The 26,999-nt window shown below is 43.4% G+C and overlaps 1 long non-coding RNA gene across 2 annotated transcripts in view; it reads right to left on the bottom strand.

The window, feature by feature from the left end:
• The window catches only part of LOC123328827, a 47,837-nt gene that overhangs the window by 4,795 nt on the left and 16,043 nt on the right, over positions 1 to 26,999 (bottom strand). Inside the window, exon 3 of one of the 2 annotated variants that reach the window (XR_006639914.1) lies at positions 753 to 932. This is a non-coding gene — a long non-coding RNA (uncharacterized LOC123328827). Of the gene's footprint in view, positions 1 to 752; positions 933 to 15,871; positions 15,988 to 26,999 lie in introns of those variants that run through there. The other variant, XR_006639915.1, reaches the window with a different exon arrangement.

Raw genomic sequence — 26,999 nt, 5'->3', positions numbered from 1 at the left:
ATGGATAGCCATAGAGGGTACTATGCTAAGTAAGATAAGTTAGACCAAGACAAATACTGTATGATATCACTCATGTGTGGGATCTAAAAAATAAACTAGTGAAGATAACAAAAATAAAGTGTGCCAATGCATAATAGCTTTTGTTTGAGTGGTAAAATCATGGGTGATATTTTTTAATTTTCCTTTTTGTACATGGTATGTTTTCTATGGTAAGTATTTATTAATTTTACAATTAAAAAAATAAAGATTCTAAAAGTATGAAAACACAACCACCTTTGATTATTCCCAACCTGCACATCTAATCTGTCCCCTTCCAGCTTACTCATTCTGTCAGATTTTATGTGCTTCTGCTCTTTCCTTTCCCTCCAGCCCTAACTACATAAGTGCTGTAGACTAGTGATGGGGGAGACCGGTCTTCTAATCCTGGCCCCTTCCTTACTAGCTGTGAAACTCTGAACAAGCTCCATAACCTTCTGTGACTCAGGTTCCTCATCCGCAAAGCATGTGTGCGCAATCGCTCAGTCGTGTCCAACTCTTTGTGACCCCATGGACTGTAGCACCAGGCTCCTCTGTCCATGGGATTCTCCAGGCAAGAATACTGGAGTGGGTTGCCATGGCCTCCACCAGGGGATCTTCCCGACCCAGGGATCAAACCTGGATCTCCTGCATCTCCTGCATTGCCAGGCGGAGTCTTTACCGTTGAGCCACCTGGGAAGCCCCATCTGTAAAGTGAGCGCATCCAGATACCTCACCTGGGGGTGTTTGTCTTCATGGTACAGAAGCTGGCTTCATGGACCACTGTGGGGCCGAAGAGCGAGGAGGCAGCAGGGCCATGAGAGACCGAGGCCCTGTCCCCTTCACCTGTCGTGTCGTCCTCCCAGACTCTGATGGGTCCCTATGCCAACCCTCAACTGTCACTCGGTGGGATTTCCCTGTGACACATAGGACGATGGTTTTGAGTCAAAATTAGCTTGATTTAAAAGATAACGAAGGGGCTTCCCTGGTGGTCCAGTGGCTAAGACTCCACACACCCAATGCACGGGGCCTGAGTTAGATCCCTGGCCAGGGATCTAGATCCCACATGGTGCAACTAAAAACAATCCCGCATTCTGCAACTAAAATATCCCACGTGCCACAATTAAGACCCGATGCAGCCAAATAAATAAATAAATATTGAATAAGAAAAAAGAAAATGGAGAAATATTTTTGCACCTCTGATTTGGTTGCCTGAGAGTCATGCCCACTATCCGGTGTCTTTGTGCAAGCCTCACCCAAACTATAGCCATACAGTCCCCACTGGTCTCCATGGCCCCAACATCTGTCCACTCCTGTCCATCCATACACAACTGCTCATTTTTAACAGGCTCTGCACACCCTCCTGCTCCCGTGATTCCCTCTTGCCAACCATGCAAAAGTGCCCTCTCCTAAAACATACTCTCAAGGGCTTCACCACGGTCCCATCGCCTCTTCCATCTTCGTCCTTACCATTCTTTATTCCAGAGGAATAGGCTCTTAACTCTCCACTAAACACACGTGTTCTCACCCATGTGCCAACATCCATTCATTCCTCTGCAACTCCCTGTGCTTCAGAATCCCACCATCCACCAAAGCCCAGTGCAAACACCACCTCTGGAAGCCCGGGCGCCCTTCCCGCTGCTGTCGTGTGGGGGTCCTAGGCTGTCCCTGACTCGGGTCAGATCACAGGATACTCAGCCCTGCAGTTGTTTAGATACAAGTTTTATCCACACAGGCAAAGTATAAACCAGTCCTTAGTCCAAGCGGTACTGCAATAAATCAGATTGGAAGGAGTGAACGTATGAGTGATGTATGTGTGTATGGCCCCCCGGCCAGAGCTCCTTTCATGATAAATCCCCATTTTCACATTCTTGAGTCAAGGCCCCTGACCCTGATCAGGCTGCTTACTTCATAATTAATTCAATCCAAATGTCCTGGAGGGCTGAGAGGGGGAAATTGTGCGCAGGGAGGAAAATTCATGAGGCCATGACTGAGCAAGGCTGTATTTACTGGAACCTCAGCCTTTACCGTATTTACCCAAACCTCAGCCACTTACTGCACTTTTCAGTTTTAATTCCGTCTGCCTTCATGCTTCTAGACGGAAAAATCCTGACTTCTCTATCCTATTTATATGGAAGTTTTTCTCCCTGTTTCCCCCCTGCACCTCTTTTTAAATTTTAATTCTTTATTCTGGGCCTTTAATTTCGCTCCCCCACCCCCATTACATATTTCTGAGTCACTCTATTCACTCCCACATTTGGATCCAGAGGGACTGTGGTTTGGACTAAGGGTAAAACACGATTGTTACTCTGATCTCCAAAATGTTTGTCTTTGCAAACATTTAGGGCTAAACATTGAGGGCACTTGCTCACAGAACCTTTTTCCAACCTAGAATTTACCCACATTTCCCCACAGACATCCTATGTGTACGTAGCTATTTTTAAACTTTACACCCACGAAACTCCTGGCAAAATCACAAACTGAATGGATTCCAAACCCAACTGGCTTTAATCCACATGTTTGGAAAAGAACGCTGAAGTGACGTGAGTGGACTGACTTGCTCTCTTTACCGTTTGTCAGGATAGAATTAGAGCCTTTGACGGTAGGCCCAGGAGTTTAGGTACCTGACCAGCTTCTTTCCCTCGGACTGAAAATCATTTCCATCACCACTTCCCAAAATGTCCCTCGGGATTGGCCTCCTGAACCTCCAAAGCCACACATACGACATAAAGCAGCCCTCAGACATGGATGGGCTCTGAAAATCCCTCAGAGTCGCAGCCACTCCCTGGAGCTGCAATGCCCACATTCTGTCGCTTCCTTTGCATTTTTGCCACGTCCGTGTGTTGTCTGCAATTATTTACTCATTTTTAAAATCAAATGGAAAACCAGCAGACTCTCCAAGTCAGGTGGCAAGTAAATGTGGTGCCCATAGGTCAGAGGTCAGAGGATGCTGGGAGTGGGGGAAGGGCAGCTCACCCGTTTCAAGGATGCTGCTGCCGCTAGTCTGTGCTGAAAGCTCTGGGGTTTCTTCTCAGCACATCCGTGGCTTCGAGGCCATTCAAGAAAGCATGCAGTGAACACACTCCTTGCAACAAGCAAACTCTGCAGGAGCCAGCAATGCATTCACAATCCAGTAGGAAAAAAACCAGGAAGAGGTGCAGGAGATGGGACCTGTGCACTGGACCATCCCTCTTAAAGCTCAAAGCGGCCTCCCTTTGCCTTCGGACTAAAAATCCAATTGCCGGTCCCCCGGTCGCAAAGCCCTATGTGATCCAGCCCTCCATCTCTACCCAGCCTCATCTTCCCCCACCCCGCTCACTGTGGTTCGATCCCACCACACTTCTCGGGGCTGCTCCATGATGGGGACCACTGCGGCCAGTGGAGCCGCACTCTGGTCCCGAGGGTGACAGGCACGCTGTCCCAGGCAGGCTCACAGAAGGCCTTGTAGCTGCCCACCCCGCTGCCCCCAAACCTTCCTGTTACAACTTTTTTTTTTTTTTTTGGTAATCTTTTTTTTTTTTTTTTAAACCTGAAACACTGTATTAGTTTTGCCAAACATCAAAATGAATCCGCCACAGGTATACATACTCTCCCCATCCTGAACCCCCCTCCCTCCTCCCTCCCCACACCATCCCTCTGAGTCGTCCCAGTGCACCAGCCCCAGGCATCCAGTATCGTGCATCGAACCTGGACTGGCAACTCGTTTCATACATGATATTACACATGTTTCAATGCCATTCTCCCAAATCTTCCCACCCTCTCCCTCTCCAACAGAGTCCATAAGACAACCTTGAGACATAAAAGTGATCGAGAATAGATCTAAACCTTCAGTGGTTCATACCCAAGCAACAGAAACAAGCCTTTACACTCACATTTGCCCTACAATTACGGTCACAGTAGTGATACAAATAAGAACCATCCTGCGTTACCCAGAGGCAGGGAGGGCTGGAGAGAGACAGTGCACTCTTCCTGGGGAGTCAGAAAAAGCACTCTGGATGAGGTAAATGCTTCTGCAAGTCTAGGAAGATGAGCGATGCCAGAGAAAAGGGACATAGAATAGCTCTGGTGCAACTGGAGATGTTGGAGAACACGAAGGGAAGAAATGCTAGATCCAGCTCTCACCTTGAAGAATCTCTAGGTCTTCCCTGGTGGTCCAGTGGTTAAGAATCTGCCTGTCAATGCAGGGGAGGCAGGTTTCCATCCCTGGTCCAGGAAGATTCCACATGCCGCAGAGCAACTAAACCCACGCACCACAAATACTGAGCCCTGTCTCCGGAGCCCCTGCTCTGCCCTGCATCCCAACTACTGAAGCCCACGTGCTCCAGAGCCCGAGCTTCACAAGAGAAGCCGCTGCGATGAGAAGCCCCCACGCCGCAACTAGAGAGTAGCCCCAGCTCCCCGCAACCAGAGAAAGCCCACGTAGCCATGAAGACACAGCACAGCCAAACATAAATATTGCTTTACGAAACAAAAAGGAAGAAAAAAGAATGGTGAAAACAACTGTCTCAACATCACCATCAGTAGATACTGGCCAGACCTACCGAAGCTGTTGATCTTTGGCCTCTGTAACTCTAGGAAAATAAATGCAGAGAGAAATAAGGCATGAATTTAACTTTCCTTGGAGAGTCCTTTTAAAAGAGCAGGCTACCCAAAGTACCACCTGCATTGGAGGGAGACCAGCACAATATGCATTCACTTGATAATGGACATAATTCCTTGGCCGTAGATCAAATTTATGATGAGGATTGTAGTTTTATGTGCTGAATGCACGCCTGAAAGTACATCGGGTCCTTCTGGAAACCTGCCCATTATTGCATATGGAGCTGAGCATCATTTTCCCAGTTGAAACCACTCTGACTTTATTGCTGTTACTTTGCTTTTATGAAATACCATCGCTCCTATTACCCCTTCATTTACCACTATGCCCTTGGTCAGCAAAGAAACCACCCTGCTTCAAAGGACCTACTGAAAACGACATCACATGTTAATAGTGATGAAATAAAGATCTGACATTTATTGAGAATTCAGTGTGCCAGGCCTTATGTTAAGTATTTTGTATACATGATCTCATTTCATCTTAAATGTATGAGGTTGTCGTTATCACCATTATACACAGGAGGAAACAAAGAGATGATAAGAAATGGCCGTGATCACACAACAAGCAAAGAGCAGAGATTCATCATGCATTTATTCTTTCTTTAAATAAATATACTGAGTACTGATAAGTTGTGTCAGAACATGTAAAGTTGTACCTGCAGTAACATTTCCCTAAGGAGTTTCTGATGCAGCAGGCATGGTAAAACAACACACAAATATCTAAAAGGAAGAGTGAGGTGTGTGACTAGTGTTGTGAGCACTCTTTTCTTACAGAGAAGTGAGGAATCAGCCCTGTGAAAGCAAGTGACAAACGTGCTGGGCTCTGACGAGGAGTAAAGTCTTAAGAATAAAATGTGAGGATGTCCTTCTAAGCAGACACATTTAAGTTGAGCTCCCCCCAAACAGGAATAATTAAACCAGCAACATCCAGTACAATCCATTTCATTATTATTTTACCATTCATAGTTTTGTTAATGCTAATGTATTATATTTACTTATTTGCATATGTAATTGTCAGCACAATTCACAAGACTGTTGTTCTCAGACACAACACCTTAGTAAATCTGACAGTCAAAATCTGGTAGGCATAGCATATAGCTGTTTGAGATTAAACCCACGTTCCAGAAGTTATTCGCAGAGTCTATTAAAATTCTATCCCTATGACTTAATTATGGTCTTTATTAAGATCAGCAATAGTGAAAACTGTCTCCTTTTAAATAGGAAGGTCCCAGGACTTCCCTGGTGGTCCAGTGGCTAAGACTCCACACTCCCGATGCAAGGAGCCTAGGTTCAATTCCTGGTCAGGGAGCTAGATTCCACATGCTACAAATATTAAGAGTTCACATGCCACAACTAAAGACCAAAGATGCACATGCTGCCACTAAGACCTGGCACAGTCAAATAAACAAATATTATTTTAAAAAAAAATAGGAGAGTCCTGCTTACATCAGATAGAAGCAGGAGGTTGCCTGGCTAAGAGTCTGACTCTGTCTTTGGAAGGCAGTTGGGAGTATCCATAGATAACATGGGAAAGACCTGGTTCTCTGAAGGTCGAACATACAAAACCGCAGGCCCATCCACTGCCAGTCTGCATACCCAGGGCCATGAGGCCCACTTTAAGTGTGCAACAAGGCTTGCACCTATAATTTGACAGGGGGAGCAACTTCTTCCCTCTGCAACCAGAGGGAGCTAGGCAAGGGGATGAGCTGCCTTCCCTCCACCTCCAATCAAGAGCCGGATTCTTCCCACCACTTTGATGTTTGGAGCAAAAGAAAAGAAATGAAAATATCTAGAGGCAGGAAGAGGAGCAAGCAAGATGGAAGAAATCATAAGCGCCCCCCCTCCAAGAGCTCCTGGCTTCTGGGGTCCCCAGAGAGTTGGGGGGAAGCCTTGGTGGGGAAGCCAGTGCTCCTGGGAGACCCCGACTCAATCCTGTGCCTTCAGCACCATTAAAGCACTTGGCATCCTGTTTGGTTTAAGAAGGATTTACGTGTCCACAGTTCCCCATGGAGGACATCAGGGAGTTTTAAAATTCTAATAAAAATAAGGACAACCAGGCACAGACAGGAATAATAAGGTATGAACATCAGACAGCTGACAAAAGTCAGATTTGTGACATTTTCAATGAGATCGAAGAATGTCATGAGATGTCCAAAGTTAATTTGCTCTCTTCGGGAAAAGATAAAGTTACCTCTGGAAAAGAGAGAGTGGGGTAGAGGCTGGGAGGATGTAGTTGAGCCCAGGGGTCATCAGAACAAATGAAGCAACAAGGAAGAAGCGTCTGGAGCATGCAGGCAAATGGGTCCCTGGGCCCCACGTGTGGATTCCACACTCAGATGAGGGCCATTTGCATAGTCAATGCTTGTCACAGGGGTCCCTCAAGTCATCAGAGTTTGTCCAGCTTTTCTTTCCAGCTAAGTACAATCAATTTGGGAATGTGTTTGATTTTTATACAGCAAATATGGGTTCTTAAGCAAGCACCCCGCCTGTCTGGATTTTTGTCTGTTCACTTAATTACACTGTCTGAGATTCCTTCCTGCGTCATATCAACTCTAGACAGCACAGAGATGGCACCATAGTTAAGACCATTCTGCTGAACTGCAAACATCTTCCACTGCATTTGGCAGCTCACTCCCCCACCACAGATCGCTAGCAGAGCACCATAAATCAGCATGTTCTAAACAGTTGAACCAGAAATAACCAAAGAGGATATTTAGACCAAGTGGAGTGGGAGGCCAGGGTGAAAGATTTAAACATAAGAAAAAATGTATGATAAAAGAACAAAGAGAGATGAATTAGGCAGAGCCCATTTTTATATTGCATGGGGAAAAGGTGATATCGCTGCAGAAAGTCTTGCTAAAATCACGCTTGATATTAATTTTTTTTATTCTTCCACCCCTGTCCCATCAAATTACTATCTTCAGGGTCACTGTAGCATTAACCTAATTAGAGCCAGTGACAGAGCCAATGTCCAGTGACAAACAACAAAATGGGAAAAAATATTTGCAAATTGTATCAACCCGGGTTTCCTGCATTGCAGGTGGATGCTTTACTGTCCGAGCCACCAGGGAAGACCCAATATATCTGATAAGTGATTAATATACAAAATATATAAAGAAGTCATACAACTCTATTAAAATAAATAATTCAATTAAAAATGCCCAAAGGAGCTGAATAGACATTTTGCCAAAAAGGATATACAAATGGCCAACAGGTATACGAAAAGATAGTCAATGTCACTAATCATTAGGGAAACACACAACAAAACAACGAGGTATCACAGCACGACTGACAGAATGGCCATTAGCAAAAAGACAAACACTAATAAATTCTGGTGAGGATACAGAGAAAAGGGAACCCTAGTGCCCTGTTGGTAGGAATGTAACTTGGTACAGCCACTATATAAAACAGTAGAGAGGTTCCTCAAAAAATTAAAAATAGAACTACCACATGATCCCGCAATTCCACTTCTAGGTGTATATCCAAAGTGAAGTGTTAGTTGCTCAGTCACACCAGCCTCTTTGCAGCCCCACAGACTGTAGCCGGCCAGGCTCCTCTGTCCATGGGATTTCCCGGGCAAGAATACTGGAGCAGATAGTCATTCCTTTCTCCAGGGGATCTGCCCAACCCAGGTCTCTTGCATTGCAGGCAGATTCTTTACCATCTGAGCCACCATGGAAGCCCCATATATTCAAAGGAAATAAAATCACTATGTCACAGAGATACCTGAACCCCCAAGTTCATGGCAGCATTATTTACAACAGCTAAGACATGGAAATAACCTAAATGTCCATCAACAGATGTATGGATTAAAAAAAAAAAAAGTGATGTGGAAAATTCCAGCAATCCAGTGGTTAGGGCTCCATTCCACTGCAGGGGGCATGGGTTTGACCCCTGGTTAGGGAACTAAGATCCTGCATGCTATGTACTGTGGCCAAAAAAAGAGAAAGAAAATATGGTGTCTGTATATATACAATGGAAAACTATTCAGCCATTTATAACAATATGAATGGAATTTGAGCACATTGTGCTAAGTGAAGGAAGTCAAACAGAGAAAGACAAATACTGTATGATCTCACTCATATGTGAAATATAAAAAGAATTTTAATCACAAAGAAAGAGACCGGATTTGTGGTTACCAGAGTGTGAAGTGAAGGATGGGAAAATTGGATGAAGCTGGTCCAAAGATACAAACTCCCAGTTATAAGACAAATCTCTACAGAGTTTATAATGTACAACACGATGCGTATAGTTACAATGTAAAACAGTACATTTAAAAGCTACCAAGAGTAATTCTTAAATTTCTTAGCACAAGGGGAAAAAAATTGATTTTTTTTTTGTAACTATTTGAGAGATGGATGTTAGCTAAACCTACCATGCTAATCATCTCACAATATATATATGTCAAGTCATTATGCTGTATACCTTGAACTTATACATATATCAATTATATCTCAACAAAACTGAGGGAAAAGTACCTCCGAAAAATAAATAAATAAATAAAAATAGTCACTCCTGTGCAGCCTGGGGACTAAGTAGTCATGTGACCCACTTTTTGGCCGATGAGGTATAAGCAGAAGTCTACTGTGTGGAACTTCTATGGAAGCTATTATTTTGTTGATGAAAATGGACAGATTCAGTTGACCCATCACTTTTTTTTTTTAATATTTTTTGAGAGAAAGAGAAATTTGAGGTCCACAGCAGGGTTGAGCAGAAAGTACAGAGTTGTCAGAAGCCTCCTGCCCCTACACATGAACAGCCTCCCCCGTCCACACCTGGACATCCTCCCACTTTGAACACACCACCCTAGAGGGGTACATTTGTTACAGCTGATGAACATACACTGATACATCCTTATCACCCGAAGTCTACAGTTTAGAGTTCATTCTCGGTATTGTACAGCCTATGGGTTTTGAAAAATACACAGCGACATGGATCCACCATTAGAGATTCATACATAGTTAGTTTCATTGCCATAGAAATCCCCTGTGTTCCATCTATCCTTCCCTTCCTTACCTCTATCTCCTGCAACCACTGACATTTCTACTGTCTTCATAGCTTTGTCTTCTCCAGGATGTCTTATAGTTGGAATCATACAGCACGCAGCCTTTTCAGATTGGCTTAGTTCACTTAGTAATAAGTTTCCTCCATGCCATTTCATGGCATGATAGTTCATTTCCTTTTAGAGCCAAATAGTATTCTGTTGACTGGATATATTTCAGTTTATTTATCCATTCACTTATGGAAAGACATCTTGGTTGTGCCTGATTGGCAATTATGAATAAAGCTCCCATAAAATTCTGTGTGCAGGTTTTTGTGTGGATAAAAGTTTTCAACTCATCTGGGTAAAAAGCAAGGAGTGGAACCCCCATCTCATGGCCCATCACCTCTGCACTTATGTCTAGTGCCCTCCCTCCTGCCTGCAACTGAGGGGCGATGCCTGGAGGAAGAGTGGCCATCCTGCCACCCTGAGCAGAGGTGCTCCATGTGAAGGAAGTATCTGGAAGCTAGAGGGGACCAGGGTCCACAGTAGCTCCATTGAGTAGCTACACCAGCCCTGGATAATCCACACAACTCTTTCGTTACATGAGAGAAAAAAATTTTTTTAAAAAATCCTATTTTACTGAAACTACTGTTCAGCCAAACACAGTCTGAACTGGTACAGAGGCTTCTCCATGTTCCTGGAACTACCTGGAATGGAAAGCTGATGGACAACAGGCTTGGCCCTTAAAGTATTATCAGCCTGGAAATAACTGTACAGGTCCTTTTTTTCCCCCTTGATTTAAATTCCACATAAATCTCAAATCTAATCCCTTGAATCTATTTCTCTCTTCCACTGTATAATCATAAGGGATTTGATTTAGGTCATACCTGAAGGACTGATGCTAAAGCTGAAACTCCAATACTTTGGTCACCTAATGTGAAGAACTGACTCATTTGAAAAGACCCTGATGCTGGGAAAGATTGAAGGCAGGAGGAGAAGGGGATGACAGAGGATGGGATGGTTGGATGGCATCACCGACTCAATAGACATGAGTTTGAGTAAACTCTGGGAGTTGGTGATGGACAGGGAATCCTGGCGTGCTGCAGCCCATGAGTCGGACATGACTGAGTGACTGAACTGAGCTGAAATCTCAAATCTCTTACCTTTGTTTAATATAGATTTCCCTCCACTCAGAGTGAATCTCAGTGAACACAGAAAAGGGCATCATCAGTGTTGGGGGCGGGGAGAGGCAAGGGGAGTGGGCCCCTTTTCCTTCATTAGACACCCAGTTGGGAGCGGAACAACACCATCTGCAATTCAGTACCTGCTGGGCAGAGGATGTGCGTTCCTAGGAGAGAATCCATTTGCTTTTATGCAAGAGGGTTTTTTCTTTGCCTGTGAAAGTCCTATTACAAAACAATTAGTCTCGTTAGAGGATTCTGTTTTGCAAAAGAACCCACTCTGCACAGCTGCTCATCCTTAGAAACAGCCTGGAGTTCTGGAGGGCGGGTAACTGACACTTCTGTAGAATCTGCTGCTGGAGCCAGAACCAGCCTGGCTGAGGGAGGGGTCCACCCCCGCTGGAGGCAGGACCAGACCTCCAACCCCATCAGCGCTGCTCTGTGGCCCAGGGGTTCCAGGGGCGAAACCCAAGGGGAAGAAAAGGCTTGAGATCAGTTGGCTCATGTCAAGGAACAACTCTTAAAAAATCCCAACACTTTTATCATGTTCAGCAACTCTGGATTAAAATGGGCTGCTTTCCAATCAATATCTTCAGTTGTGTGAAGGTGGGCAGTGTGACTGGGGAGGTTCCATTTATAAAATATAGACATGAGACAGGTTATTTTTCTCACATACCATTATGCTCTGCCAAATTCAACTCTTCTGATGGGTCACAGGCTCCCTTAAAGGACGTTTTGGGACTTCCCTGGTGGGTCCAGTGGTTAAGAATCCACCTGCCAATGCAGGGAACGCGGGTACGATCCCTGGGCTGGGAAGATCCCACATACTGCCCGGCAACTAAGTCCGACCGCCACAGCTACTGACACCCGCATGCCTAGAGCCCGAGCTCCTCAACGAGAGAAGCCACCGCGATGAAACGCCCGCGCACCACAATGAGGAGCAGCCTCTGCTTGGCTCAACTAGAGAAAAGCCCACACAGCAACCAAGACCAGCACAGCCAAAAAATACATAAATAAAATCTCAAAAATAAAAAAGATGCTTTAACCCCATTTAACAGCTTTTCAATCACTTAATTATTCACCTCGTCACCTATAAGACTTGTCCAGTTTGAAACCTCAGTCTCACACTTGACTCACATCCTTCCCCGGCACCATGTGCTCAGCTCCTGGTTCCAGGGACCAGGGGTCAGGGGCGTGCTGGGGAAGGTGAGGCGCCCTGACCCTTCTCAACTCGGAAAGGAGGGGGACACAGGGATTGGTCGAGTCTGCTGGCCCTTGTGCTGTCAATCCTCCCGCCAGGTGGACTTCAAGCCACTAAGGCGGTGTCTGTGAATGTGGAGTTGCTCTCCAGCTGCTTAGCCCCCGAGCAGCACTGCATGGAGTGGATGGAGGGGTGAGCCTGGCCCACTTTCCCATCCCCTCTCCTGGGCCTGCTCTTCTGGCATCAGAGCAAGAGAAACAAGAAAGCCAAGAGACCTCTCCAACTTCAGCAACTACACAGTGCAGGAGGCACTGTAGTTCTATCTCTGGGCTGGGAAGATGCCCTGGAGCGGGACACAGCAACCCACTCCAGCATTCTTGCCTGGAGAATCCCCATGGACAGAGGAGCTTGGTGGGCTCCAGTCCATGGGGTCGCAGAGAGTTGGACACAATTAAAGCCACTTAGCACACGTAACTACACAGAAGGTGCTCCCCCCTTTATTGGTCACTATCACCAATCTAAGCTGTGGTCCCCAAGCCCTGCTGGCAGAGAACACATCCCCAGGCAGCTTCCCCAACCACTGAGGGTGACCCTGTGGCCTGGCTGCCCTTAGCTGGTCACTTCATACCATCCGACCTGTCCTTACAGACCCCAGAACTGTCTGGCCTCCTGGGCTTGAGCACCTGGATGGATTACACTTCTGTTTGTCTTAAAATGGGGACCTTAAAAGTGTCCTTCCAGGGTTCCTCCCTTTGTTCACACAGACCAGACCTGCTCAGCACACACTGTGGAAGGGCAGACATCCATCCAGGGGACAGGAGGACATCCTCTCCTACACACCCACTCCAACCATCCCCGCCTTCTCCAGCCCCAGTCAACACTCCCCATAAAAAGGGTCACTTCTCACTCTCTCCCTCCAGTCTTCTTCCTTCATCCTGGGGGAACGTTCTCAGCAAGCCTGGCAGGACCTGCCTTGCCTGTTAGTGGACAGCTTTCAGGACTCATAACATGAAATCCTTAGAGCCCCTGTGGGCTGTCGTCACAAGTTTGGAAAAACAAAACATACAGTTATTATTAACATCACCTGTAACGTTCTTCACTTCACACAAAAGGCTTTCATGTACATTATCTCACTTGATCCTCACAACCAGGGTCTTTAAACTGGGGTACAGGTATCACTGCAGGTCTCCAAAGGGTCTCCAAGAGGAACACTGTGCCTGAAAGGGTTTAAGGCAATCAATTTTCATCTCTCAGCTTTCCTCTCCCCTCTCCCTACATCTGATCTGCTGAATACACCCTTTGACAGAACTATTATGAGGGTCCCCTTTCCCATGTCTCCTCCTCCTCCTTTACAAGAGAAAGAAATGCCTCTCACTCATCCCAAACCTTATATTTAGTTTTTATTATAGATCACTATCTACGAAATTAAAAGATGCTTGCTCCTTGGAAGAAAAGCTTCGACAAACATAGTGTAATAATAAGCACAGACATCACTTTGCCGACAAAGGTCTGTATAGTCAAAGCTATGGTTTTACCAGTAGTCATGTGTGGATGTGAAAGTTGGACCATAAAAGAAGGCAGAACACTGAAGTATTAATGCTTTTTAACTGTGGCACTGGAGAAGACTCTGAAGAGACTCTGAAGAGTCTCTTGGACTGCAAGGAGATCAAATCAGTCAATCCTAAAGAAAATCAATCTTGAATACTTATTGAAAGGACTGAAGCTGAGGCTCCAATACTTTGGCCACCTGATGTGAAGAACTGACTCATTTGAAAAGACCCTGATGCTGGGCAAGATTGAAGGCGGGAGAAGGGGATGACAGAGGATGAGATGGTTGGATGGCAGCACCAACCCAATGGACATGAATTTGAGTAAACTCTGGGAGTTGGTGATGGACAGGGAAGCCCCGTGTGCTGCAGACCATGGGGTCACAAAGAGTTGGACACGACTGAGCAACTGAACTGAACTGAGTGACTGAACAACAATAGATCACCATGTGCGTTTCAATATATAACTCACAGAGTCCAAAGACACGATTAACTTTGCAGTTTATAAAATGCCTTCCGTTTCCATCAGCTTATTTTTGTGAGTGAGGTTACTCAACACCTCAATCCACACACATGAAATTAGAATGCAGTTGAAGTGAGACCCTATCCTATTCAGCAATAATATTCTTCCACTTTACACATGCTTTAGTAGCATTAAGAAATATATTTCCAGTAAAATCTGATTTGTTTCATTATTTACCAAAATGTGCACCTCATGTTGTTTTGGTCAGTTGTGTTCTGACCAATAAATCATAACAATAACAATTCAAAAGAAATGTTTGTGATGGGCCTTATGGTTACAGGAAATACATTTTTTATATTTCAACTTACAGTCATAGTTTTTGCTTCAGGGAAGTACATGAGGCTCTTGGGGTACATGCTCAACTGCCTGCCCTACAGCCATGCCCGCTCCCCTGTGTATCATATGTAGAATTTCCCTTCCACAAGAGACTCTCACTTTCCCAGCCAACTTGCAGCTAAGGCATAGGCATATGAATCAATCTGGCCAAAGAGAGATGAGGAAAAGTTTGCCAGGTGGTTCTGGAAAATAGCTTCCTCCCTGATAAAGACAGGGCCTTTTCCCTTCCTGCATTTGGATACGTAAGAGGATGCGAAGCCTCGAGCTGCTGCAGCCCCATATAACTGTGAGGTAAAATCTATAAGAACTGAAGCAAATTCAAGCAGAGACCTGACGTTACTGAGCTTCTAAACAAATCCTGAAACACTTTCCTCCAGATTCTCTATTAGAAGACCAAAGCTTTGATGTTTACAATATTTTTGTTCAGGAATGTTTTTCAGCCCAAATTCTGTCATCTCTACTCTATGCTAAGGGTTTGGGGTTTTAGGTACCTTGGGAGCCAGCAGAAGATTTTAGGATTTTTAGCAGTAGAGTTGCCTGTCTTTGACAGTCATTTGGAGAATGACTTGGAGAAAGGAGAGAAGGAAGGCAGGGGACCAGTCACAATCTCCAGGCCCTACTACTCCTGCCTTCACACAGAGAGCTTTCATTGAAATGTATTCTCTAATTTAAGTGCTCAACTTTTAACATTTTTATTAAAGAACAGAGCAAGTTGCTCTGCCAAACACTTCAGTCTGCAGTTGAATGGAGATGTGAAGAGGGGACACGGGACAAGACCATAGCCCACATGTGGTTTGCAAGGTTGCTCTATTTTCTGCCTTTTCCCAGGTGGCAGAAGCAGAAAAGGGAGAAGCCAAAGCAAGAATCATATAGTAGAAGCCATGAAGTTGCATACATCACTCCCACTCACATCCTATTGGGCAAACTCAGTCACGTGGCCATACACAGCTGCAAAGGAGGCTGGGAATTGTAGTTTAGAGCTGGAGGCCATGTGTCTGACTGAAACAGAGCTCTATTACTAAAAGGTAGAAAGAAAAATGGGTATCAGGACATTTTGCTTCAAAATCATCGACAAATATAAAGTGTTTAAAATTGAGCATCAGACTTCCTCAAAATTAGTCAATTATTTTAAGAATAGAACAGATGATGTAACTGAGAGGAATGTACTTGAAATAATTCTCATTCCCTTGAATAAATATTATCACAGATTCAGTAATATGCAGTTGAACTGGCCTCTGAATGTAGAGCAGATGTCAGCAAGAAAAAAAAACCAATCTGGTACAGGGTCAGCACCTCTAGAAAGCTACAGAAGGGGGCAAGGAATGTGAGCAGATTCACATATAAGGATATTCCTGATTTCTATCAAATCTAGAAACACAAACAAGAAACACCAGGAAAAGATGTTCCCAAAATATAACAATTTAAAAATGGTGCCCGTAAGTATGAAGTGAAGTGAAGTCGCTCAGTCATGTCCAACTCTTTGCGACCCCATGGACTGTAGCCTACCAGGCTCCTCCGTCCGTGGGTATAAGAGTGCCTAAAAGACAGGCACGTTCCTCCACCAGACTCTCTGACATCTGAAGTGGACAGTCATCTGCCTGTAGCTTAAAAATGGAAAAAAAAAAAAAAATTTAAGCAGGAAACCCAGGCACAGGAATGACAGCTTGCTCAAGAGCTATTGCTCTACTTTCTATTCTCCCAGCTGCAAGAGAGCATCAAGGGAAAGCTTCGCAAGAGCTAAGGAGTTGTCTTGTAATAGTAGAAAAATGCCGTCTTTCCTGGCATGATCAGTGGTCCTCAGTGAAGCTACAAGTCTGCTGGTGTCCAAGTTTTAAGTAAAGGATCTAATTTAACAGAGGAAGCAATCCTGGTGCTATTAAGCCCACTTTAATATTTATTTATACTCCAGGAAGCAGGGGCGTTCAGAAGTTTCCCCTCCATGAGAGGATATACTTCTAAGTGTTTTGTAAATTATAAATCACCATGCAAATACTATAGCGATGTATGCATACAGCCTACATACATATTAATATGTATTAATACTCCCCAGGAGCACGGAGGAGTTTCCTCCACTTGAAGGGTCTCTGAGATATTATATATAATGATGTTTTTAAATGCTGAAGCACAGCACACATATAACAAGCTGGTAGTATTTTATTTTTTTTCAATCGAGGCAGGCAGCAGGACCTACACAGCGCCACTGAACCCAGACCTGCCCATTAGAGGCATCAGCCAAGAAGGTGGCAGACACACCAACGAAGCAACACCCACACAGCAAGGACCCTAAGAGCCTAATGGAAGCCACAGTCTCTTGCCATTTGGATAAATAAGACTCTTAAAACCAGCCTGAGCAGCTATGATTTGCTCCTTTTTGTGCTCTAACAGGCTGAAGGAAAGGATAATAAGGCTCTCCTTGCTCCTCTCTTGTTTAATGAGGTATTACATTTACCCCCAAATTTAAATGGACAATTAATAAAACATCAAGCGTCTTGCAGACTCCTGGAGATCAAAGGCAAATTGAACCATCCACGATAATCAAGTTTAGCAACATCCTATCACCATTCATTTTCACGTAGAGCCCAGAGGCCCCCCTCCCCTACCACCAAAGCTGTGAAATAAAAGAAGTCAGTCCAGAAGACACGTAATAAAGTACTTAAAGCACTCTGTCACCAGAAGTGACAGAGATACCGAGATGAAAAAAGGAGTGCAGGTTCGAAGCATTGCCGTAAACAGTCTTTTCCACAAAAACAATTACAATAAAAATCTTCAAGTAGCAAAAGCAAAAAAAAAAAAAAAAAAAATCCACCCTAGCCAGCAGTCCATTTATCTCAGGCAATATTAAAGGCAATCAAATTCAGGTGCAACCAAGACTACAAAGCACTCATTGGAGCTGCCCCGACAGCATTTGACCCTGAACTGTCACGCTTTACTGCTGCACACTCCATCCTCAAGGACTCCACAAAGGCAGCTGCCGTGGGAGGCTCAGTGAAGCCAGCTGGCCCTTCACGTTGCCTGCCTACACGCAGCCAAACTGCCAGCGAGTCTGGCCTCCATGGCCTTCCATTTGCGACCATCAAGACCTGGCCAAGCCCTCAACATCTACATGTTTGACTTTCCTCCAATCCAAACTCTTACACTCTACCCCAGGACTCCTAAACCCTTCCCAGGCCTGACTTGGCCTTTGAGTTATACTTGGAGCTTGTACGAGCAGCGCTAAGCCACAAGCGTTCAGTTCAGCCCAGAATGTCATCTTGGCTCATGAATAACCATGCAGTTATCTGACATGTTGTTGCATTCGGCCTTTCTCTTATGCAAACTACTGGAAAGTAGAACTTAAATGTGGGTAATAGTGTCATAGGAATGACCTTCACCAGTATCAATGTTGCGAATTTTCCTTCAATTACGAAGGAAGGATCCATTCTTCTCTTTAAGGGCCCTGTTAAGTGTCCTGGGCCACCAGAGAAGAGGTGGCCACATATAGGCCAATAGGATTGGCATCTCAGGGTCAGAGCCCTGTGCACCCCACCCTAAACACTAATAGAAAGAATTATTACACTCCTCCCCCAGGAGAAGGTGCATGCGGGGATCCCTCAAAGTCAGGGTACGCTGCGTGGGGAGGAATGGGGCATGTGTAAATTCTCTGCAATTTCTGCTCAATTTTGCTGTGAGCCAAAGATGCTCTAAAGAAATGAAGTTGATTCATCTTTAAAAAGTCAGTGGAAGGTCTACAGACATCAGCTTGGCTCCCCCCGTGGCTTCCTGGTGTCCCCAAAGAAGCAGGGCTGGGTCACCCTCTCCATTGCTGGCCCCTTCCTCTCCTCTTTGCCTGTTCCCTAGGTTTGCTCCCCTTTACTAAGATGCCATGGACCTTCCTAAATTTATGCCAGTTGTGGTAGGCAGGCAATGGCAACCCACTCCAGTATTCTTGCCTGGAAAATCCCATGGGCAGAGGAGCCTGGCAGGCTACAGTCCATACAGTCTCAAAGAGTCAGATGCGGCTGAGAGACTAACACTTGTGGTAGGCAGAAAAATGGTTCCCAAGATGTCCTCACCCCTGGACTCGGTGAAGACATCAGGTCACAATCACAGGGGAACTCGGGCTCCAAATCAACTGATCTTCACATTGGGGTGAGCCCAGTGTAATCACAAAAGTCCTTACTAGTGGAAGAAGAAGGCAGAAGAGAGTCAGAGAAAGAGACTTGACAATGAAAGCTGCATTAGAGAGATGCTACCTTGCTGGCTTTGAAGATGGAGGAAGTGGCTGTAAGTGAAAAAAATAAAAACAGGGACAGTATCTAGAACCTGGAAAGAAAACAGATTCTCCCCGAGAGTCTTCAGAAAAGAATGTAGCCTGCCCTGCCAACATCTTAATTCCAGCCCAGTGAGAGCCATTTCGGGCTTCTGAATTACAGAACTGTAAGATAATAGATTTGCGTTGTTTCGAGCCACTAAACTGGTAGTTATCTGTTACAGCAGCAACAGGAAACTGGGATATCGTCTTCCAGCTATTTCATCCCCCTTTGCTTTCCAATGACAATAATCCTTTCACCTGAACGCTGGGCATCCTTCTCATAGACTGGGAGAGGAGGCAGGCGGGGCACAATGAGTCACACTTCAGGGCATTTTCTTGGCTCTCTAGAGACACCAAGTACAAGCACCATCCGTTGTACACGCTTGGAGGCTTTGGCACGCCACAACCAGCCAGTAAAGAGTCACTTCAAACCAGGTGTCTCAGCGAAATACTTATACAATCAAACACACAGCCAGGCTATGTATTTCATCAGTGCTTATTACTGACATAAACTCTTAAAGAATAGATACCTACTTTTTTAAGATAATAAAAGAGCTCTCTGTCTTTCTCTCGATTTAAAAGCTGACTTAAAGAGAACATGCTAGAAGGATTCTCATAAAGGTCAGAAACAAGATGACAAGGTCATCCGTTATCACCCCAATTATTTATTTAACATTGTTCTGGGGGTACTAGCCAGGGCAATCAACCAGTAGGGGAAAAAAATCGGAGGTATAAAAATTGGAATGGGAAAGACAAAATTATTATTTGCAGATTATAAGACTGTTCAAAAGAAAAAAAAAGAGATAACTATTATAAACAAACAAAACGAATTCAAGGGTTTTGGTGAAAGATGGCAACACAAGAAACTCCTGAACTCTGACAGACACACCAAATCTACACCTACACATTGACTAATTCTCTCTGAAAGAAATCCAGATACTAGCTGAGTGACTCCCACACATTGAGCAAATGAGAAAAAAAAAAAAAAAACCCACATCAAAAAGAGTAAGAAACGCTGAGACACTCTCTCACCATAAGCCCCACCCTGACAGACAAACCTACACTTGGGAAGAAACTCACAACCTCAGATTTTCCCTGGGGAGTGAAGGGTTTGAATCCAACATCCAGTGTCCCAACTTCTACCTGATTCTCACCTGAGTGACGGGCCACCAAAACATCTCACTCTGAAAGCCCATGAAGAATGTATCCATGACAACTGTGAGACATGCAAACTAAGATGCAGTTCTTAAAAGGCTCCTTGGAATCACCATGGCTCTCCCCCCAGGGATCAGTCCAGACGCAGCAGACAGATATGCCTGTCTTTAAGTCGTTCCCTGAAAGAGGTCTATTTGCAGACTATAAAAGCTGCTGCCTAAGAGTCAGGTCTCTAATTTAGCACATGTCTAGGAAGAGACTGCAGTTCTTCCTGCAGATCAGAGAGGCCAGCAGGTGATATCTCTGCACCTTCCCTCTGCCCTGCTTCAGATCGTTGGTGTCTCCTTGAAAGGGATGTGTACACGTCTGGAGCCCTGGCTTTTGGAGATCCTGCCCTGAGGCCACAAATCTTTATAATCTCAGTTTTGTGGTCACAAGGGCTTGAGTTCCAGGTCCCACTGAATTATAACAAGCAATAACACTCTTGTTAACCAGGTATCCTCCTCAATACACAGCAGAGAGAAACGCTCAGCTTCACGCCTTCTATGAGAGAGGCTCACCTGCATACTTCAGAAGCTGCTGCCTGAGGGCCCAGCATCCAATGAGCTTATATCAAGGTGCTGACTGAGATCCTTCCCTCTGGGACACTGACAGGTCTTGGCACACTCTCAACTACTGAGAGCCACTAAGAACAAAGAGATGGCTTGAACAAACACAGAGATTGGAGAAACAAGCAAGAGTTAGGGCCAGGCTAAATGATAAGGTTCAACTTCCCCACAAAACTCCATGAAGACTGGGAAAGGTGGCTGCTCATCAAAGGCACAGAAACCAACTCTGAGAGTCAAAAAGAAAGAAACAGGAGTGTGTACAGATGGCACAGTGGTGAAAAAAAAAAATCTGCCAGTGCAAGAGACACAAGAGGCATGGGTTCCACCCCTGTGTTGGGAAGATCCCCTGGAGTAGGAAATGGCAACCTGCTCCAGTAGCCTTGTGTGGAAAAGTCCGTGGACAGAGGAGCTTGGTGGGCTACAGTCCATGGGGTTGCAGAGTTGGACACAACTGAGCACGGACACACACATGTAACAAACAAAAGAACCAGATTAAATCTTAGAAAAAGACCTTAGTGAAATGAGGGTATGTGATTTATCTGATAAAGAGTTCCAAATAATGGTCATAAAGATATTCACCAAGGTCAAGAGAACAATCAATGAATGAAGTGAGAATTTCAACAAAGAGACGGAAAATATAAAAGTACTGAACAGAAATCGCAGAACTAAAGGACATATCAATCATAACTGAACTAAAAAATTCAACAATAGAGGGGCTCAACATCAGAGTAGATCAAGTGAAAGACAGAACCAAGCAAACTTTAAGACAGGGCAATGAAATCCATTTAATCAGAGGAACAAACAGAAAAAAGAATGAAAAAGAGTACAGTTGCTTGAGACTTATGGGGCACCTTCAAGTGGATCAATATTTGCATTATAGGGGTTCCAGAAGGAGAAGAGAAAGGGGGGCAGAAAGCATATTCAGAGGAATAAAGGCTCAAAACATTCATAACATGGACAAAGAAACAGACATCCAGATTCAGGAAAACCTATAGAGAGTTTTAAATAAGATGAATCTAAACACTCAAAGGCTCAGTGTAATTAAAGTATCAAGAGTTATAGACAAGGAGAGAATCTTAAAAGTAGCATGAGAAAACAACTTGTTATGTAAAAGGGAACCCCAGTAAGACTGTGAGATTTCTTCAGCAGAAACTTTATAGGCCAGGAGAGAATAGCAATATATTCAAAGTTATGAAAGAAAAAACTGAACCAAGAATACTCTATCCAATAAATCTGTCCTTGAGCAGTTGAAAGAGAAATCAAGTTTTCTTAAAAAAAAAAAAAAAAAAGCAAAAGCTGAAGGAATTCATCACCACTAGACCAGCCTTACAAGAAATGTTAAAGGGACTTCTTCATGCTGAAACAAAAGATACTGATTAGTAATATAAGGGTATAATCTCACCAGTAAAGAAAAATATATAAATTCAGAATACTCTAATGTTGTAATGGTGGTAGGTAAATCGCTTTTAAATCTAGTATGAAGGTTAAAAGCAAAAATAACTATAACTTCAATAATTTGTTAAAGGATACCCAAAGTGTAAAGATGCAAACTGTTATGCCAAAAACATAAATGTAAGTGTTGGGGCAAGAGTAAAAATATAGAGCTTAGTATGCATTTTAACATAAGTTGTTATCAACTTAAAATAGTCACAATAAGACATTTTATAAAAGTCTCATAGTAACCAGAAAGCAAGAATCTATAATAGTTACACAAAAGAGAAAAAGAAAGGAGTCTAAGGATACCACTACAGAAAACCATCAAATCACAAATAAGTTTTAGTCGCTCAGTCATGTCTGACTTTTTGCGACCCCATGGACTATAGCCCGCCAGGCGCCTCTGTCCATGGAATTCTCCAGGCAAGAATACTGGAGTGGGTTGCCATTCCCTTCTCCAGGGGATGTTCCTGACCCAGGGATTGAACCTGGGTCTCCTGCATTGCAGGCAGCTTCTTTACCATCTGAGCCACCATCAAATCACAAAGGAAAAGATAAAGAAGGAAAGAACAAAGAAGTCACAAATTTCCAGAAAAAAAAAAATTTTTAATGGCAAAAGTGAGTCCATTCCTACCAATTATTAAATGTAAATGAACTAAATACTCCCATCAAAAGATATAGTGGCTAATGGATTAAAAAAAAAAGCAAGATCCAACTACCTGCCATCAACCAAGTGATTCATCTCAGCTTTAAGGACACAGACTGAAAGTGAAGGAATGGAAAAGAAGATTCCAAGCAAATGGAAACTAAAAGGAAGCTGGGGATATTATACGTATATCAGACAAAACAGACATTTAAAAAAGACTGTAAAAAGAGACAAGAAAAGGTGATTCTGTAATGATAAACAGGTCAATCCAACAAGAGGCTACAACATTTATATTTATGTACCCAACATAGGAGCGCCTAAATACATACAGCAAACACTAACAGAACTAAGGGAAGAAACAGTTACACATAATAGTAGGGGAATTCAATACCCCACTTTCAAAAACAGGTAGATCACCCAGGCAGACAATAAACAAACACTGGACTTAAACTACATGTGTTAGACTGGATGTATTTAACACATTTACAGAACATTTCATCCAAAGTAGCAGAATATACATTCTTCCTAAGCACACATGGAACGCTCTCTGGGATATATCACATGCTTCAGGGTACAAAAAACAAAAAACAATACATAGTTGCATTCCTATACACAATATCAGAAAAAGAATTGAGAAAACAGTTCTATTTACAATTGCATCAAAAAGAATAAAATACTTAAAAATAAATTTCACCAAGGAGATGAAGAATTTGAACACTGAAAACTAAGTCACTGCTAAAGGAAATTGAGGAATACACAAATAAATGGAAAGATACTCTGAACTCATGGACTGGAAGAATTAATTTGTTGAAGTGTCCATATTAACCAAAGCAATACAATCTCTATCAAAATTCTAATGGTGTTTTTCACAGAAATAGAAAAAACCATTCTAAAAATTTATATGGAACCACAAAGGTGCCCAAACAGCTAAGAAATCTTTAGAAAAGATGACAAAGCCAAAAGCTTCTCACTTCCTGACTTGAAACTTTATTACACAGCTATAGTGATCAAACTAGCATGGTATTGGCATAAAAATAACAGATCAAAGAAAGAGTCCACAGAAAACCCCACACATATGTGATCAATTAATTTGCAACAAAGGAGATAAAAATATACAATGAAGAAAGGATAATCTCTTCAGTAAATGGTGCAGGGAAAACTGGACACCCACATGCAAAAGAATGAAACTGGACCTCCAATCTTACACCATACACAAAAGCCAACTCAAAATGGATTTAGAGACATGAATATCAGACCTGAAATCATACAACTCTGGGGTATGTGCCTTGACAGTCATCATTTCTTATTAAACAGCGTAACTACAAGCAACAAGAGCAAAAATAAGCAAATGGGACTACACCAAACTAAAAAGCTTCTGCATAGCTAAGGAAATCAACAAGATGAAAAAGCAGTCTACTAAAGGGGAGAAAATATTTGCAAATTATATATCTGATAAAAGGTTAATATCCAAAATAAAGAACTCGATAGCAAAAAAAAATCTGATTTTAAAATGGGCAGAGAAACTTAAGAGATATTTTTTTCAAAGACGACATACAAATGGCCAACAAATGCATGAAAAGGTGCTTAACACCACTAATCGCCTGGAAAATGCAAATCAAAACAATCAAAATGCAAATCACCTCACACCTGTTAGAATGGCTGTTATCAGAAAGACAAGAACAAGTGCTGGTTACAATAGAGATCAAAGGGAACCTTGGTACACTGTTAGTAAGGATGTAAATTATATAGCCACAGCGGAAAACAATATGCTGGTTCCTCAAAAAGGTAAAAATAGAACTACCATACCATCCAGCAATTCCATCTCTAGGTATTTACCCAAAGGAAACAAAATTACTCTCTCAAAAAGATATCTTCACTCCCATGGTCACTGCATCAGTTCAGTTCAGTTCAGTCGCTCAGTCGTGTCTGACTCTTTGTGACCCCATGAACCATAGCACGCCAGGCCTCCCTGTCCATCACCAACTCCCGGAGTTCACTCAAACTCATGTCCATCGAGTCGGTGATGCCATCCAGCCATCTCGTCCTCTGTCGTTCCCTTCTCCTCCTGCCCTCAATCCCTCCCAGCATCAGAGCCTTTTCCAATGAGTCAACTCTTCTCATGAGGTGGCCAAAGTATTGGAGTTTCAGCTTCAGCATCAGTCCTTCCAGTGAACACCCAGGACTGATCTCCTTTAGGATGGACTGGTTGGTTCACTGCATCATTATATATAATAGCCAAGACATGAAACAGTCTAATTGTCTATCAGGAGATGAATGGATAAAGAAAATCTGGTATATAGAAATATATGTGGATATATTTGGAAATATGTATGGAAAATATACAATGGAATATTAATGTTGTTAAGCCATAAAATGAATAAATCTTGCCATGTGCAATAACATTAATGTTGTTAAGCCATAAAATGAATAAATCTTGCCATGTGCAATAACATGGGTGGAACTTGAGGGCATTATGTTCAGTGAAATAAGTCAGAGAAAGACAAATACTGTCTGATGTCACTTCTTTATGGAATCTAAAAAAACAAACAAACAAACAAAGCAAATGCAGAAACAGAACAGATTGGTGGTTGCCAGAGTGAGGAATGGGGGGTAGGGGAAATGGGTAAAGGGGGTTAAGAGGTATAAACTTCCGGTTATGTTGTGCTTAGTTGCTCAGTCATGTCGGACTCTTTGCTACCCCATGGACTGTAGCCCATCAGGCTCCTCTGTCCATGGGGATTCTATAGGCAAGAATACTGGAGTAGGTTGCCATGCGCTCCTCCAGGGGATCTTCCCAACCCAGGGATCGAATCCAGATCCCCTGTATTGCAGGTGGATTCTTTACCATCTGAGACATCAGGGAAGCCCTTATCAATCATACCTATGTCATAACTCCTCCAGAATAAAAAAAACAACAACAAAAGAAGGGGGTTCCAAGAGCTTCCAGTGCCGGCACCAAAACTTCAAGACAGAACCTCATTTGTTCAGGACTTCACTCATACGTATTTCTTCATTTGGCTGTTGATCATTCCTTTAACATGCTTTGTAATAAATCAGTAATCTAGTGAGTAAACAGGTTTCCTGAGTTCTATAAGCTGCTCTAGCATATTAATTGAACCCGAGGCAGTGGGGGCAATGGGAACCTCCAATCTGTAGCTGGTTGATCAGAAGCACAGGTGACAACCTAGTGTTGTAAGTGGCATCTGAAGAGGAGGGCAGTTTTGAGAGACTGAGCCCTCAACCTGTAGAATCTCATTCTATCTCCAGGTAGATAGTGTCAGAATTATGTTAAACTAGAGGATACCCAGCTGATGTCAGAGAACTGCTTGCTTGTTGGTGATGTGGAAATATCTGCCCTGCCCAACACACACACGTTGGAAATTAGGTGCAAAACCTTTCAGTAACTATGTGAGGTAATAGATGTTAACTAAACTATGGTGATCATTTCACAATATATGTATATATCTAATCAATATTTTGGGGGGCTCCAAAATCACTGCAGATGGTGACTGCAGCCATGAAATTAAAAGACGCTTACTCCTTGGAAGGAAAGTTATGACCAACCTAGATAGCATATTCAAAAGCAGAGACATAACTTTGCCAACAAAGGTCCGTCTAGTCAAGGCTATGGTTTTTCCAGTGGTCATGTATGGATGTGAGAGTTGGACTGTGAAGAAGGCTGAGTGCTGAAGAATTGATGCTTTTGAATTGTGGTGTTGGAGAAGACTCTTGAGAGTGCCTTGGACTGCAAGGAGATCCAACCAGTCCATTCTGAAGGAGATCAGCCCTGGGATTTCTTTGGAAGGACTGATGCTAAAGCTGAAACTCCAGTACTTTGGCCACCTCATGCAAAGAGTTGACTCATTGGAAAAGACTCTGATGCTGGGAGGGATTGGGGGCAGGAGGAGAAGGGGACAACAGAGGATGAGATGACTGGATGGCATCACCGACTCGATGGACGTGAGGTCTGAATGAACTCTGGGAGTTGGTGATAGACAGGGAGGCCTGGCGTGCTGCAATTCATGGAGTTGCAGCGAGTCGGATGCGACTGAACTGAACTGAATCATTATGTTGTCCATCTTAAAGTATATAATGTTCTATGTCTACTGTATCTCAATAAAACTGGAAAAAAGAATTCAGTATGGTAGCTGGCTACAATATTAAAATATAGAAATCAATAGCCCTCATGTATACAAACCACCAGTAATTAAAGAGGAAAAAAAATGGAAGGAAACATCCTATTTCCCATGCCAACAATTTTTAAATCCCTAAGAATAAACTTAAGGGGAAAATGAAAAGATATATATAAAGAAAACTTTAAATCACTGCTTAGGGACAGAAAAGACTTGGGCAAATAGAAATACTATGTTCTTGGATAGGAAGTCTCTATAACATAAAGATATCATCAGTTCTTCTCATGTGTGTGTGTGTATGTGTACGCACGCATGCGTGCTCAGTCATGTCTGACTTTGTCACCCTGTG

This window comes from Bubalus bubalis, chromosome 13, assembly GCF_019923935.1.
Source record: "Bubalus bubalis isolate 160015118507 breed Murrah chromosome 13, NDDB_SH_1, whole genome shotgun sequence".
NCBI classification, from domain to species: Eukaryota; Metazoa; Chordata; class Mammalia; order Artiodactyla; family Bovidae; genus Bubalus; species Bubalus bubalis.
The sequence above is the reverse complement of the archived record's forward strand: the minus strand, read 5'-3'. Positions and strand labels throughout refer to the sequence as shown.